We start from the raw sequence: 15,345 nt of genomic DNA, 5'->3' as shown, positions 1-15,345 counted from the left end.
GTATTTATTTATTGAACAAGAATGAATCCTCTCCTCTTTCTGCTTTTTTCCCTCTCCTTGTAAAACTGGTTTCCCCTCCAGTCTCTGCACCTCCGCCCATGTTATGTATACCTACCCGCTCCTTCTGCGTCCACAAAATGCCGCGGATCAAGTAGGAGCTCAAACTAAGATTTAAGCGCTAGGGCTCTCTCTCCCCCCCCCCCCGCCCCAGTTTATTTCGTTTTCCTTCACACGCCTTTAATAGCGCACCTATTCACCTAGAGGACTGACCAGTGGCCACCTAAATTTCCAAAACGCAGAGGCTGAGGGTGTTGCGCCCTTCGGGAGACGGTGCCCAAGGTCTGCGGATCTCAGCCCTGCGCTCCAGTCCTTGGTTGCCACGTGCTGCTGGATCGAGACTCTTGCCACTTTGTCTCACTGCTGGTAGAGACCACTGCGGTGTCCGCCAGGTCACTAGGGGGAAATAAAGTCTTCCATGTTCCCCAATGTTCCCTTTCATTTCAAGGGAAGAATGTTAAATGGTCTTCTGCAGCAGCAGCATCCCACAAAACGGGCGTCCATGACGCGTAATGCTCCCATGGACTGGATTTTTCTGGCTCCTAGGAATTCCCAGGTCATCCAGAGACAAGCCCAGTCTCAAAAGCATCTGTCCATAAGGCAGCGAGGCCTTCTGTGGCTAGCTAGCCTAAGCAAATTGGATTTGGGAGCTTGGTTAATCCTGTCCTCGGTTGTGGCTCCCTTTAAAAATGAGAGGAGCCGAGGCCAAAATCTTACCCTTTTAAATTTTACGGAAGTAGGCCCCTTCTGAATCCACTGGACTTTGGCTGCTGGTATAAACATGCACAACAGGATTGCGCCACACATTCGTAAAGCTGAGTAAGGGTACGCGTGAAAACGTGTGGATGCGGAGAGCAGGTATGCGGAAACACGTGCATCCCACTTCCGAGGAGAGCGCATTTGGGGGCGAACTGGCTTGCACCTGTGCAATGCTGACAACGACCCTTGGCGTAGGAGGGAATGCGCAACTTTTCCCCATTGCCCTTCTGCCCACCTGCCCCCTTCCTCTGCATCTATCAACCCCCGAAATCTCTCTAACCAATGTGAACATCCCTGCACCCTCTCCTCTTTCTGCTGAACCCATCCATCAAGGCCTGGTATTCATTGGGCCATCCATCACTCAGGCATACGTGTCCATCCGTCATGTACACCTAGATCTATCTGTCTCGCTATCCATCCCTCCCGCCTGCCTCTCTCTCTCTCTCTCTCTCTCTCTCTCTCTCTCTCTCTCTCTTTCTCTCTCTCGCACACACACACACACACACACACACACGAGTCTCTGAGCTCCAAACCCAGCCACTCCAGTAGAAGCCGTCTCTTTGCGCAGCTAATTGTAATTATTATTACGCTCTTTCTGACTTACGCAGGCCAGAGAGCTGGGGGTGGGAGAGGGAGAGGGAGCAGAAAAGGAGGGAGGGAGAATTGGTGCTGGTGGAAACCCATTATCTGCTGGGGGCCAAATTGGCAATTTCAGCTGCAAGAAGGCGACATGTCAGAGGAGAAGGAAGGGAGGCGGGCACGGGGCTCCCCTCCCCTCTTTCCCACCATATTTGCCTTTGCTGACTTTGTGGTGGGTTGCGGGAGGGGGGGCAGAGAGGGGATGATAAAAAGAGGGGGGGGGAGAGAAGGAGGGAGGGGAAAGGGAAGGCGCGCGGGGTTAGAATCCTCGGCTCTTTTCCACCACTGAAACCCGGTTGCCGAGATACGGGCGCACCAATCAGCGCTCAACAGCTCACCCGAGGCTCTCTCGCCGCTTCCTTTTATGGTGCAGCTAGTCTGCAGGGCGCCGCGTTCGTCACCATATAAGGGCATGAACCTAAATACAGTATCTACCTTGTTCTCTCTCTCGGCGCTTTCGCCTTCGCCTCCTCCTCCTCCTCCCCCGCCCTGCGCACCGCCCCCCCCCCCGCCCTCGCGCGCCCGCTCCCTCTCTCCCTCTCCCGCCCGAGCCCGAGACGAGTTAAAAGGCGATCGATGCCAGAGCCGAGCACAGCCGCCGCCAGAGGCCGGGTGAAGCAGCAGCAGCGCGGTGCCCAGGCAGGAGGGAGCGAGGGAGGGAGGGAGGGGCAGGGCTGCAGGGGCTGCAGGAACTGCTGCTGCTGCTGCTGCTGATCGAGACACAGATGTGGTTGCCATATTTCCCCGCCCCCATCTCGCGGGCTATTATTATTATTATTATTATTAAGCGCAGGCTGCTGCAAATCCTCCGCTTGCTTATTAGGGGCGGAATGCAAATGAGCGGGAGATACTTTCGCACGCAGTAATGGCTTTTGTTTAGGCACGGATCCGGGCGCTGCTGCCAAAATGAAGGAAGGAGGGAGGGGCAGGGCTGCAGCTCCTGAGGACTCCCTCGTGCCGCAGCCACCTGAGCACCCCTGGAGGGACCTGCTTGCTGGGGGGGGGGTGGAGAGGAGAGGAGGGAATCCCCCCTATCTGAGAAGGAAGTGGTGCTGGCACAGCTGCCGCTCCTACCCTGCTGTCAATCAATTTGGGGAGCCGTGTGTAATAATAATAATAATAATAATAATAATAATAATAATAATAATAATATTTATTCCCTCTGGCTCACCAACGTTGCATGACGTTCAAACGGGGGGGGGGGGTAGCGGAACACGTACTTGTCCAGTCCAAACGGGCATGGGGTGGGCTCCCTCCCCCCCCCCAACACAGCACGGCTCTCTTGCCTGCCTGGAAGCTCTTTCCTAGCCGTGGCAGATGTCAGTGGAATAGCGGTGGCGGTATAAAGATGATAGGAGGAAAGGCACTCTGTACGTGCTCAGGGGCCCTCTGGTTTTCCCATCGCCTTCTCTTTTTGCTTCGCGTTTCAGATTCGGTGTGTTGTTGGAAACAGATCGGGGGGTGTGTGTGTGCAAATCCTGGCGACTTCCCTTGCGCGGTTTAAATTAAGGCAGACACTAACGGAGGGCGGGCCTATGGGGCGGCCTGGAAAGGGCTCGTCTCCTAGCCGAGGCGAAGGAGTTGCCGCCGTCACACCTCCTTACAGCTGTCAGATTCCAATTTATACCTCCTCCTCCTCCTCTCTTCTGTTGACGTCAGCGAGCTGATGTGCCACGGATGAGATTGCGGGTGGGGGCTGGGGGGGACTAGCATGCAAATGCACGGCGCCCCCCCTTCACAACAGGGCTATTTTACCCTAGCTGAGGAACTAAAGAGGCAAACGTGTGTGTGAGAGAGAGAGGGGGGGGGAGGAAGGGAGAGAGAGAGAGAGAGAGAGAGAGAGAGAGAGAGAGAGAGAGATTATTCTGGTCCATTTCAGGGGGCTTCTCCCTCCCTCCCTTTCTCTCCCTCCCTTCCTGATGAACAACTGGATTTTGCTGGCTCTTTCCAGAACCCGGCGGGGAAGATAAACAACTCCCCGAACACGAATATGGCTCAGTGTGTGTAGCTCAGACAAAATGGATCCGAGAAGAAGACCGGGGAGGTGGTGGGGATGGACGTAGGGCGAGATTCTCTGCCTGTCACGGCAACCTTTCATTGGCTGTCGCGTAGAGGGGGGGACGGGACAGACAGTGTTGCTGCGGAGAGCCGAGCCTGGTTTGCGAGGAACACGCATGTTTGTGTTTCGAGGCAAATTGGGTGGGGGTTGCCGCCGCCGTCCCCGGGAACAAAAGGCGTTTTGTGTGAAACGTCCTTGCAAGGCGGAGAGTGTCAGATAAAGCTGCTCGCTGCCGCAGCCGCCGACACACACACACACACACACACACACTCCAGCCCCGCACCGCCTCCGAATGGAGCAATTTTATCTCACAAGGATTTTTCTGTGTGAGTTTGCGGGTCCCGGTGGCTGAAATAGCCTCCTCCTCTCTCCGTGGCGGGAACGAGAGGAGAACCGGAAGAGCCTGAAACGTGTGTGTGTGTGTGTGTGTGTGTGTGTAAGGAACTGATGGGTGTCATGTTCTGGGTGGTGTCCAGCCCTCTATTTATTTCGGGGGTGGCGGCAGCGGCGGCGCCGGAGTGGCCTTTGCTTTGCGCTTGTGGCTTAGGATGGGGTTCTAAAGACACTTACTAGGGAGCATGCCCCACTGACCGTAGTGGCACTGATTCCCACAGGATGGCGTGGCCAAGCATCTCCCCAGCTGTGGGCTCCAGATCTCCTTTGGACTCCACTTCCCTGCGCGAGGCGCTGCGCGGCTCCTGAAGCCGCTCTTGGCGCTAAGGCAGAGGTCCACTGGGGCTTGGCTCAGGTCCGGGCAGTCTGCAGTGGGGGGCAGTGGTTTGAGGGTCAGCAGCCCAGCCAGCGCCTCTGCATGGGTCCCCCAACATCAACCCCCTGGGTGCAGGTTTCCCCCACCACCCGGTTGCCACATTGCTATTCTGTCTACATCAGCTTCGGTTTCTGACCACAGCGCCAGTGAGTGCACACATAGTCCCATTCATTCCCCCACGACACGCCCAAACTTCTCCTGGCCGACCAGTTTCCCTAATCCCCGTCGTATTTCTGCCCAGGGAGCGGCTGATGGAAGCACAGACGTCCTGTAACCTGGAGCAACCCAACGTGTTCTGCCAAATCTCTCTTGTGTCCTGCTTTTCGAGGGACGGGGGAAGGGATAGAGACAGATCGGAGTCCTCGCCCGCGTGTCTTCTGCTTGGGCAGAAAAGGATTACTGATTCCAGGCTACAGGGGCGCAGAAGGAGACCACAGTGAAAATCGATGGATGACCCTGCTTTCTGAGCCCCAGATTCCCGAGATTCATCGCCTCTTTGATCACCTACACACGAAATTGTAGCTCCTACGATTTTGTGTGTGGATGACAATTTCCATGTGCTTTCAGAGGCTGCGATTTTACACACACACTGCGCAAACTCAGAATATGTGAAGTACTTAAAATAATAATAATAATAATAATAATAATAATAATACTTTTGAGAGAAGGGAAGATCCAGGAGAAAAATGGCACACACAGCCCAACGGGAGAGTTAAACCCGAATAAATGGGTCTAAGGTGTAAGTGCCCTCAAGACGCATTTACAACCGGATGAATAGTTCATTTGAAATTATAATACATCAGGATTATGAAGGGGCGTTTGGCGTCCAAGAACGCACACAATTACTTGGGAGTAAATCTCACTGAACCCGAAGATCAGGCTGTCGGATTGGTATCTCGTAGGTTCTGGTGTGAAGACAACGAAAAGCCCCATTGGTTTAAGTGGGGGGTCGATTGTGCGGCCATGGAATCATAGAATTGTCGCGTTGGAAGGGACCCCGTGCAATGCAGGAATCTCAGCTAGAGGAGACTCAGACAGATGGCCACCCATCCTCTGCTTGTGTGGTTTTTAACCAGGTGGCACTTATTCCTCAAGGCGAGCGGAGAAGTTTCTGCTGAAACGAAGCGGCTCTCGCGTCTGGTTCGGCGGCTCCCTCGCTTTCGCGCGCAGAGACCATTTCTAGTAGCACGATGCCACCTATGGAATGTACCTGGAATTATTCTTTACCACGCAGCACACATAGCACGAGACATCCTCCTGCCCCACTTCGGAAATACCTAATCCCGGGAGGGAGGTGCGTTTTGGGAATGAGAGGCTGTCACAAAAAGAGCAGCTTCAGAAACTGCAACAGCAAAAAGGAGGAGTAGCAGAAAACGTGGAGGTAGCCGTGTTGAAAAAATGCGGGAGATCATCTAAGACCTCTGTTGGGCTAATAAAAATGCTACGAAATAGCGCGCGAGGCGCCGAAGAGCCCCGGAAAACTCGAAAGCTTGCGCGTTGTTTTGTGACATTTGGGCACGTAATGAAGGTGTTGCCCTGATGTGGCTTTTGAACCAACAGTGGTTCTTGCTTGTTTAGACCAGCATGGATCTCTAAGCAGTGGATAAAATTACTGTAGCCTATTAAAATAATAGTTTCCTTAAACGGAGGTGAAGTTTGCATAAATGATACGCTCCAAGAATCTGCTTTCAGTATCAACATCAAAGCTAGTGCTGGAGTCCTGGCTGGCATCTGTGAAATATAGACTAAAGGTTCCTCTGAGCACACACAGAGGACATTTTCTCCATCGCTGAGATACCACAGCCTCAGGAATTATGTACCGACTTGAGATGAGTAAACAAGGCTTTCAAGGCGGGTAGCGGAGTTTCCAGGTAGACTTTCTTTTCAGGCACCTCTCTTTTTGGAGCAAAGATAACGCGACCAGTATCTGAAGGGGTCTAAAGTGACGTCCTCGCAGAAAAGAGACTGTGCTCAAGACACTGGGGCTGCCGGCAGACCTCTAGAATCCAGCGGTTTGCAGCTGTACCCGGGTTCCGATAATTTCATTAATTCTGAGTCAGGGCTTTCTTTTGTCGGGGCGGGGCAACTCGTTCTAGAGGGTGCGAGTAGCGTTACCCAAACCCAACAATTGTCCTTCGGAAATCATAGGGATAGCCTTGGCTGTGTAAAACACACATCTTTGTTCCGCTCAACCGAGTGAGGTAAAGCAAGTAGGACCGGAATACTCGGAGTGGCCGCAAGCTGCAAACCACAAATGCGGTTTCCGACCAGGAGCGCAGGACTCTTTCAGGAATGCAAGAGGTTGGACTAAATGACCCTTGTAGTCTCTTCCAACGCTACAGTTATTTTATTATTCTATTATTCCAGGGGCAGTCACCCCCGCACCCCTGGAAGAATGAGCTTTCGGGGCACACACACCCCAACTCCCACCTCACTGTTCCTGAACTAGGACGGAGTTGACCCGGAAACCGGGTCCAGGATTCTCCCAGCTGATTCCTGATTATGGGTCCTCTGAGAAACACCGATATTCGAAAGAAGGTCCTCGTTGCACTGAAATTGAATCTGCCCCAGTGTGCAAAGGACTGGAAGCTAAGCGCCTTGCGGGAATTGCTTTGGATTTCTTCAGTCACTTCCCTGGAAATCACTTCTTGAAAATAATTGGAAAGTCGGTCCTTTCCTTTCCTCCTACAACCCAGAGACGAGAACACACACACACAGAGAGAGAGAGAGCGTCAGAAAAAAATCAATTATCTTTCTTCTGTCCTAGTTACAATTTTCTGAGGGCTTTTGTGAATATCGAAGCTGAAGTGAACCGTCTCTTCTACGTCTTTGTCCCCCCTCGCCTCCCCGAAGCACACACAGCTCCACGCACCACCAGGCTCCCTTTGTTGTGGCCTGGGCGATTTCCGAAGGCGAGTCAGAATCCAAAGTCTGCAGGAGATCAAAGTCCGCAACAGGCAGCGGAAGTTCGACCGAGGTCCAGGAAACGCCCGCTTGCCTTTGAAAGAATCCCTGGCACGTCGAGAAGTCGTTTTCCTGGCTGCGTAGGCGACCTTTCAGGAAAGTCTCTCTCTCCCCCGCCCCCCCCCCGCCGCAGCCTCTTTCCAGTTAGCGAGTTCGGGCTTGCAGCTGTGCAGTGCGATCCCACGCGGGTCTGCTCAGAACCAAGCCCCATTGAGTTCAGCGGGCTGTGTGCAACGGTGGATTTGCGCAAGTCCACATGTAATTTTCGCAGATTTCGCCGCCGCTACTTACTGCCGCCCTTTGTGCCAAACACCCTATAATGTTCCGGAGGTGTCACCCTCCCCTCAGGAGGGTGTTTGCGGTCCGTGGAGGGGAGGGGGACCCTGTAAGGATTTGCAGGAGAGTAAGCACTTTCCACTAGTGAAAAGCCGGAACGAGAGGCCAGTTCCGCAGCCCAAAATGTCGTCACTTTATGCGAATAAAAGATCACATTTGAGATCTACGCAACACTCACCAACCTGTTGTTGTTGTTGTTGTTGAAGCAGCAGCTGCAGCAGCAGGACTTAAGAATGAATGGTCAGAGATTTTCTTTAAAACCTTAACGCTTTTTCTGATGTACCTATCGACTATACAGCGACATGCATAGTATTGAGAGGTTGCTAGAGAATGGAGTTAGGGACGCTCTTTAGAAGCGAATCCAGATCCCCACCCCAAGGGCAAGAAGACAGTTCATTCAAAAACAGTAGATGGTGGTGCTTTTGCTTTTTGTTATTTCTCCTCCGGTAGGCACTTCCAGCTTAAACGCACAAAGTGGCAAAAGATAGCGAAGTCTGTGGCACGTCAGAGCCTAATATCTTTGTGGATGGCCCCAACTCAGGGGAAGGACTGTAGCTTAGTGGTAGAGCATACAGAAGGTCCCAGGTTCAAGTCCCCAACATCTCTGAGGGATAGCTCAGTTGGTAGAGCGTGAGACTCTTAATCTCAGGGTCGTTGGTTGGTGCCCCACTGCATTGCAGGGGGTTGGACTAGATGACCCTTGTGGTCTCTTCCAACTCTGCAAATCTGTGATCTCCAGATCGGGCCGGGAATGCCCTTGTCTGGAGAACCGCTGATGGCCAGCATAGTCAATACAGAACCAGCAGGACCAGTGGTCTGATTCAGGATACGGAAGCTTTCTGCGTTCCTAGTTAGCTGAGTTAGGCTGAAAGGCAGTGATTGCTCCAAGATTTTGCAGTGAGTTTTATGGTCTCAGTGCAACACTGGCTGTGATGGGTCGGTTAAGGCTGCAGTCTCTTCCACCCTAAGCATGCTTACTTCCAATGGAATTTATTCCCGTTGCGGCGAGGAAACGGTTAACCCGCGCGGTTCAAATCTCACTTTAGCCTTGCCCATAAAAGCCAACTCCTATGGTCCCTTGTCCCCCCAATTAAATATTTTAGGGGGCCGGTTCCCCCCAAAGTTATGGGGAATTGCCATTCAAATGCTGTTCGTGTGCCACATCATGTGATCGGTTATGTTGGGCAGGGCTTATCTGCCCCCCCCCCCAATATTTGATTCAAGTTGGCACCCCTGGCCTTGATCTCGCAACTGCAAGGGAATATGCTCCGCTGAACGCAGCGGAGCTTACTTGTAAGTAAAGATATGAAGAGGATCCAGGTTATGACCTTAGGCAACCTACGTTTAGGGACTGGAGCATTACAAAAATCACATTCGTCTATTTTATAGGGTTGTTAAGAGATTATTGGGACCGGATACAGGTGAGGCCAGTGGCGTAGCGTGGGTTGTCAGCACCCGGGGCAAGGCAAGTAATTTGCGCCCCCTAACCAGGTAGGGGCAGAGAGCTGCGAGTGCGAGCGCGCCACCCCCCAGATGCGGTGCGGCCGGCCCCCCCTGCAGCCCCCACGCTACGCCACTGGGTGAGGCGCTTGAAGTTACCTAAGGAAGTGCCAAGTATTGGGGATGCGGCACAGCCCCACAGTCTGATGCACGCAAGTCAGGAAGGAACAGCGACTCCAGTCGAATTGGAGTCCTTGCAGCCGACAGGAAGGCGAGAGCTCTGAGTTTGGCCTGGTCCGGCAGCATCCTTCGCCTGTTTGCTCCAAGGGCCGGTGGCAGGTCATGTGACTTCTGGCCTCTGCCAGTGCACGCAGTTCTAAGATCCAACAGAGAATCGTAGGACACCCGACCCCTGTGCAAGCAGCAACAACAACAACAACCAGGCCCCAGCTGGACAAGAGATGCCTCTTTTATAACTCATCACTTTCCCCACCCAGCATCGTTAAACTGCTCGCTGCTTGACCTTTTCCACTCTCTCCTTTCGTCCTTTCACTTTGTAAGTCTGCGTCTGTAATGGAAGCGAACTGCTTTGGGGGGGGGGGGGGAACAGCAGTCTGGAAAGCGAGATTAAACACACACACACACACACACACACACACCACACGAGTGGGTTCCAGCAGTTAGGAGGGAGACATGATCAAGGATGGTTAACATCTCCAGGAAAGTCCTCTTTTCTATGGAACATCATTGCCTTGATTTCGGTAAAGATTCAACGTGTCTGTGTATTTGCAGTTGCGTGGAAAACTTTGTTAGTGCTCTGTCTACGTTTATGTTTGTTTTATTTATTATCTGTTATAATTGCTGGAAAATTTATCTCTCTAGAAAGAGTGATTTCTGCCTGCTTTTCTGGTGCTTAGCTCTTTGCAGGAGAAGGCCAAGTCAGGGCCGGGTTCCTTTGCATGCCCAGAATCCAGCCCCTGTTCTTATTCTTATTCTTCTTAATAAAATTTGTATACCGCCTTTCATCCGTAGATCTCAAGGCGGTTCACGTATTTCTGCTCTCTACGAAGACCATTCCCCTTTCACTGATGCAGTTACGATATTGCAACGCCTGGTACGACTCTGTCCTCACTCCCCACCGCTTGCCGCATCTATGATTTTCCTTTCTGCGCCTGCCCCAGGGGCTGTTGTTGTTCCACATCTTCGGGGGGGTCTTCTTGGACGGAATCTGGAATCTGTATAGGATAGCAGACAGCCAGGCCTCAAATCCGCGCCACTACTTGGCTGCAGCCTGGAGGGGAGTATCGTACAGCGAGGTGAGGGAGAGTGGAATAGGAGAAGAAATAACCAGCCTGTCCCTATGACTATGCAGAAGGTATGCAGATCCCCTTGCTGTATTAACCAGAACCAGCGTCTACCTCTGAGCTTAGGAGGAAGCCGGGTTTACCAAAGGCAGGACTTGTTGGTTTCGGTGAATATCAGTTTACCTATCTATATAAGCACTGGACGCCAGTAGCAGCCCTTTCCCACCTTCTCTGTGACATCATGGATTCGTCCACCCAGATTTAGTGAAACTTTTGATCAGCCTAACACAGTTTTGAATACCTCTCAAATGCAATACATTTCCCTCACCTCAAAGAACCCTGGGAACTGCAGTTTGCTAAGGTTGCTGGGAATTGTAGTTCTGTGAGGGCTTAACTACAATGCCCAGGAATCTTTTGTGGTAGCGGGAATGTGCTTCAAATTGTGATGGTGTGTAGGCACTGGCAGTCAGAGCCTAGCCTTGTGAGAAAGAGAAAAGGAATCGCTCTTGGTCCTTTCTCTCTCTCTCATTAGAAAGAAAAGCCCCAGGACCGGTTCAACGGCAGACAAAAGTGATTTTGTGGGAGGCAACGCGATGATCTGTGCCAAGCCTGGAACAGGTGGAGCAACCAGTTAACATGGGAGAAATGAACCACTTCCTTGGGCAGAGAAGGGTATGATTTTCTGAATCTCCCCTTGACCTTCCCCAGAGAAGTGACAGGGATCCATTGGTTCCAGACTTTCCTTAGTTCTCGAACCTGCTGTCAGAATCAGGATTTAACAGTATCCATAAAGCACAGAGGGAATTGTTATTGCAGAGCACACCCAACCCCCCTCCCTCTCTAAATGGCACCCGTGAGAAATGGTGCCACCCTCGAGCATGTCCTGAGTTCCTTCCAAGAGCCGCTGAGGAACCTCACACAACATGCAAGACAAGTGAGACTAGCAGCTATTTTCAGGCTTCTCATTTCTCCTCCAATGTCCGGACTCCCGTGCCAATGATCAGCGACGTAACATAGAAATCCAACAGGTAATGCTTTCAGATATTCAGACGTAGCGACCGGGTTGTGGGGGCGGGGTGATGACAGCCAGACACCTTTGACTTCCAGGCACCTTTATTTTGTAGGGACAGGTCACTGGGGCTGTCCTAACACGACATGCAGAAGCTGCTCCCTTCCTACTCTGCGTCAATTAATCCTGAATATCGATGATTACCAAGGCGGTTTGGGTAGGCTGTTAAAAAGATGTTGCTTAATGCGGACTAGTTACTTTGCAAGTCCTTTGCGAATGTCCCCACCCCACCTCCCGCGTCTTGAGCCCCTGCCTTCCGCTTTCGAAGCAAGAAAGGGACTCCAACCAACCACGCGACCGTTGGTGGTTTCCTGCTTAACAGAAAGCTAGGGAGCGGATGCAGTTTTTTGAGGACGGGCGTAGCCCCAAAGCAAGGGGGGGTGTTAGTTCTCAGACAGGCTTGGAAAGGGGGAGAAGGAAATCGGCTACAGCTGTGCTCTTCAGAGTGCTGACAGGACTAAGAATGAAACACACACACTTCCGGCAGCAGTCTTGTGGTGACGTCTCCTTTCGCAGGTAAGAGCGCACAGCCCCGTCAGCGTCTGTACACGTGTCACTCTCTCTGCAAACCGTGGAACTTAGGCAGCATGACAGACTATATAAAAAAAGTTGGAAAGTGGGCAGAGAGAAGGGTGCAATAACTATTTGCTCATATCCTCAAATCTCCCCCTCTCTCGCCCTTCTCTGTGCATAGCAGCCTCCGGAGCGCTTGTTGTCGGAGAGAGGAAGCACCTGAAATCCACGGATCTCGTGAATATCGAGGGTGAAGAGAACAAAAAGCAGCTCGAGAAGTTCGGGAAGACTGGGGTTCACAAGCAAATTCAAACGGAGCGCGAGAACTTCAGGGCAAGATAATTTAAACGGCCTGGATTGGGCGGACTTTGTGGACTGGGCTCTTCTGAGCGTCTGTTTTGAGCTTGTTACTTGCTTTTAAATAAGGGAACGTAGAGTCGTTTGCAGCTTCTGATCCTGGCACGCAAACAGAATAGGTGTGTTCACTGCGATTCCATCCCCACCCCAGCTCCCCAAAACTCCACGAAAGATTTCCCCTAACTAAATGATAAGCGGAAGATGTAGGGCACCGAGTATCGTTTGTACAGAACACAATGCACGCATTTTAGATTAATTAAAATAGTATTGGTGGGTGGAGGGTTATATGGATTACGTTATGGTCGGAGATAACAGCTGTCCAGGTCTCTCTCCCTCCTCCCGCCCCAGGGCTGTTTGTTAACTGATTTGCCACTGGGAACGGTTCCTTCAAAGAGCAGCTGAATCCACGCCCTACCCCCCCACCCCCGCCAGCACCTTTTGCCTCCACAAGACCACATAGGAAGCTGTTCGATTAGATTCCTCAGCCAGGTACAATATGGCGCAGTTATCTGTTGCCTTTGAAAGTGGAATGTCTCTTGCCTAGAAAGGAAGAGATGGGGTAGGTGGGAGTAATGTTTGTTCTGGCCTGCTTGGGATTGGGAAGTTTCTCTCCTTGCATTTATCAGTGCTAGGTGTGTGTCTGTAGGTAGGTGATGCTTGGTAAACTAGATTGTCTCTCCAACTTCCCCCAAGGACATAGGCGCAGTCAAGGGGGGTTCAAGTAAAACAGTGGAAATACTTAACTAACTGACCAATCACGCCGGTTCCGCCCCTCCTACAAAAGTCCTGTCCCCCTAACAAAGTAGCCTTACAAAAATCCTGGCTACTCCCATGCCCAAGGACTTCCATTGCAGGGTGTTTGCCCCACCCCGCGGCGAGAGATGGGCACGAGCATTTTCCTGCGTTTCTTCTAGCAAGAGACTGGGGCTCTTGATTTCACAGTCCAAGCCATATGCATTTGGGCTTTTGTATACACAAGACTGGGACATCGCACGAGCTTCTGCACGGAGCTATGCCCCTTCCCGCTGGTCAAGATAGTTTCACAGGATGGTTTCTCCCTTCTAATGCGCCCCATTTGACTGAAGGTTGGAGTCAGAAGACTCCAATTTAATTCGTATTCTCCAAAACAATGCAAATTAATTAATCCGGGGCAAAACCACGAGTGCTCTCTCACTCTCCATCACCATACACTGAAACGCAGTGGCCAAGACACCCAGCTCTTTGTGACCCGAGTGTACGGCGCAGGAAACTCAGTTCCCATGTCCCTGTAGTGATGAACATGCCCCTAACGCTGGGAAGCTCTAATATTAATCCATATTAGTGGAAACAACAACCTGAGGGCAGGGATGGCGTTTATTATAATCAGATAGCCAAATGCAGAATAAAAGACCGTGATCTAGTCAGGCACATTCCAAAGAAAGAAAGAAAGAAAGAGGCTCTAGCAACAACCACATCGAGTCCCAGTCGGCTGTCCTCAGCCAGCCAATGACCCGCGAGCTGCGCGCCTATTGGCGCAGCGCCTCGCTGGCGCAGACTCAGTGCTCGCCGCGGTCAGTTTCCTTGCGCGTCCGGCGCTGCCTCTGATCTGCTGCGGCCGCCGAGACTCTCTGGCTATGGTGGTTTCTGTGTGTCTTGGCTTCAAGGGAAGGTTCCCGTGGCCGCTCAGCGGCGAGGACCGCAGCCGCTGCTTTGCAAGAAGGCGGCGGGGGGGGGGGGGGGAGGAGAAGGAAAGTAAATATATATTCTGGTTTTTCCCTGGCTTCTGTAACAGCAGCCCTAGCTGGGAACAGAAGAAATGCAAGCTTATGTCTTCAAGGAATCTTCACTAGCTGCTTTGCAGCTTCTTTTTCTCTCATACCACAATTTATTTATTTTTGGGGGGAGAAGTGGGATTTATTGAGGATGCGCCTGTCTTTGAGAAATGAAGCTTTTTATCAGTTGTTGCCCAACATGTTAAATAGGACGGATGTGCTGTTGGCAACGTGGTTCTACATAGACATCCAGCGCGGTCAAGAGCTAGAATTTGGGGAGATTCGGGATTCAAACCCCTTTTCAGCAGTTAAACTTACTGGTGATCCTGGGGCAGTCAGTCACCATCTTTCAGACTGACTTACCTCGCAGGGTTGTTGTTAAAATGGAGGGAAGCATGCAGGCACTAGGCCCTGAATTCTCCGGAGAAGCGACTGAATTGAAATGTAATAACAGAATAACAATATTTTCCTCTCCTTGAACACTTATGACACCCCGACCTTAAAACACTTGGACTTAAATGGACTGATTTAAATGCAAACCTCTATGTAGAACGCCTAAGCTGCAATCGTACAGTACTTGCGCGGGAACAATCCCCATTGGATTCAGTGGTACTTACTTCTGAGTAGGTGACTTATGGGTCGCTTCCAACAAAAAAAGTACCTAAGCGATTTGCAAACAAGTTTAAAGACCCCCCCCCCAAGGACTTCTATATATAAAGTAATACACTTCCATAATGCCCCTGTCAGTAGGGTCAATGTTCAATCAGGGATGATGGGATTTGTAGTCAAGCAGCAGACTTGGCGTCGTTCATATCTCTGCCTGCGGGAGCCTCTTTTTTCTGAGCTGAGCCTGAAAGGAAATTCCATTGAAATCAGCGAAGATTCCCTTGCCACTAAATGTGCAGAAGATTAAGCCAAGGGAGTTCACAATCGGCACATTCAATATCGAGTGACTGCGACCTCAGGTGATGACTTACAGCCACCACCTCACGTCAGTTGGGTCACAGTGCTTTTTAATGGCAGCTTCTTAAACACCAAACTATGAGTCAGCCGGGGAAATAGAGGGTTTTGCTCCCGCAGGTGTGAATCCCTCGCCCCCTCATCTTTATTCCCTCGATTGTAAGTTGATTCTGTTATCAGTAACCCGGGGCGGGTGCTGAGTGCTCTACGATCCTTATCGCTTTCCTCTTATAACACAGATGTGTGATTTTACTTTGATATTTGCATTAAACAGATGAGTTGGAGAGATTTGAAGAGCGCCCTGTTTTTAATGGGACAGGCCATTTATGGCAAGAATCACTGCTGATTAGTATGATAGAAAAGCGATT

The 15,345-nt window shown here is 51.4% G+C and overlaps 1 long non-coding RNA gene across 1 annotated transcript; it reads left to right on the top strand.

The window, feature by feature from the left end:
* Window positions 1-11,005: 11,005 nt before the first annotated feature.
* On the top strand, window positions 11,006-12,289 carry LOC310670039. Its single transcript, XR_014507493.1, has 2 exons — window positions 11,006-11,355; window positions 12,094-12,289. It is a non-coding gene; the product is annotated as an uncharacterized lncRNA (long non-coding RNA).
* Window positions 12,290-15,345: the final 3,056 nt, after the last annotated feature.

Source organism: Podarcis tiliguerta (assembly GCF_965153285.1).
Source record: "Podarcis tiliguerta genome assembly, chromosome: 2".
In the NCBI taxonomy this organism is placed as follows: domain Eukaryota; kingdom Metazoa; phylum Chordata; class Lepidosauria; order Squamata; family Lacertidae; genus Podarcis; species Podarcis tiliguerta.
The sequence above is the reverse complement of the archived record's forward strand: the minus strand, read 5'-3'. Positions and strand labels throughout refer to the sequence as shown.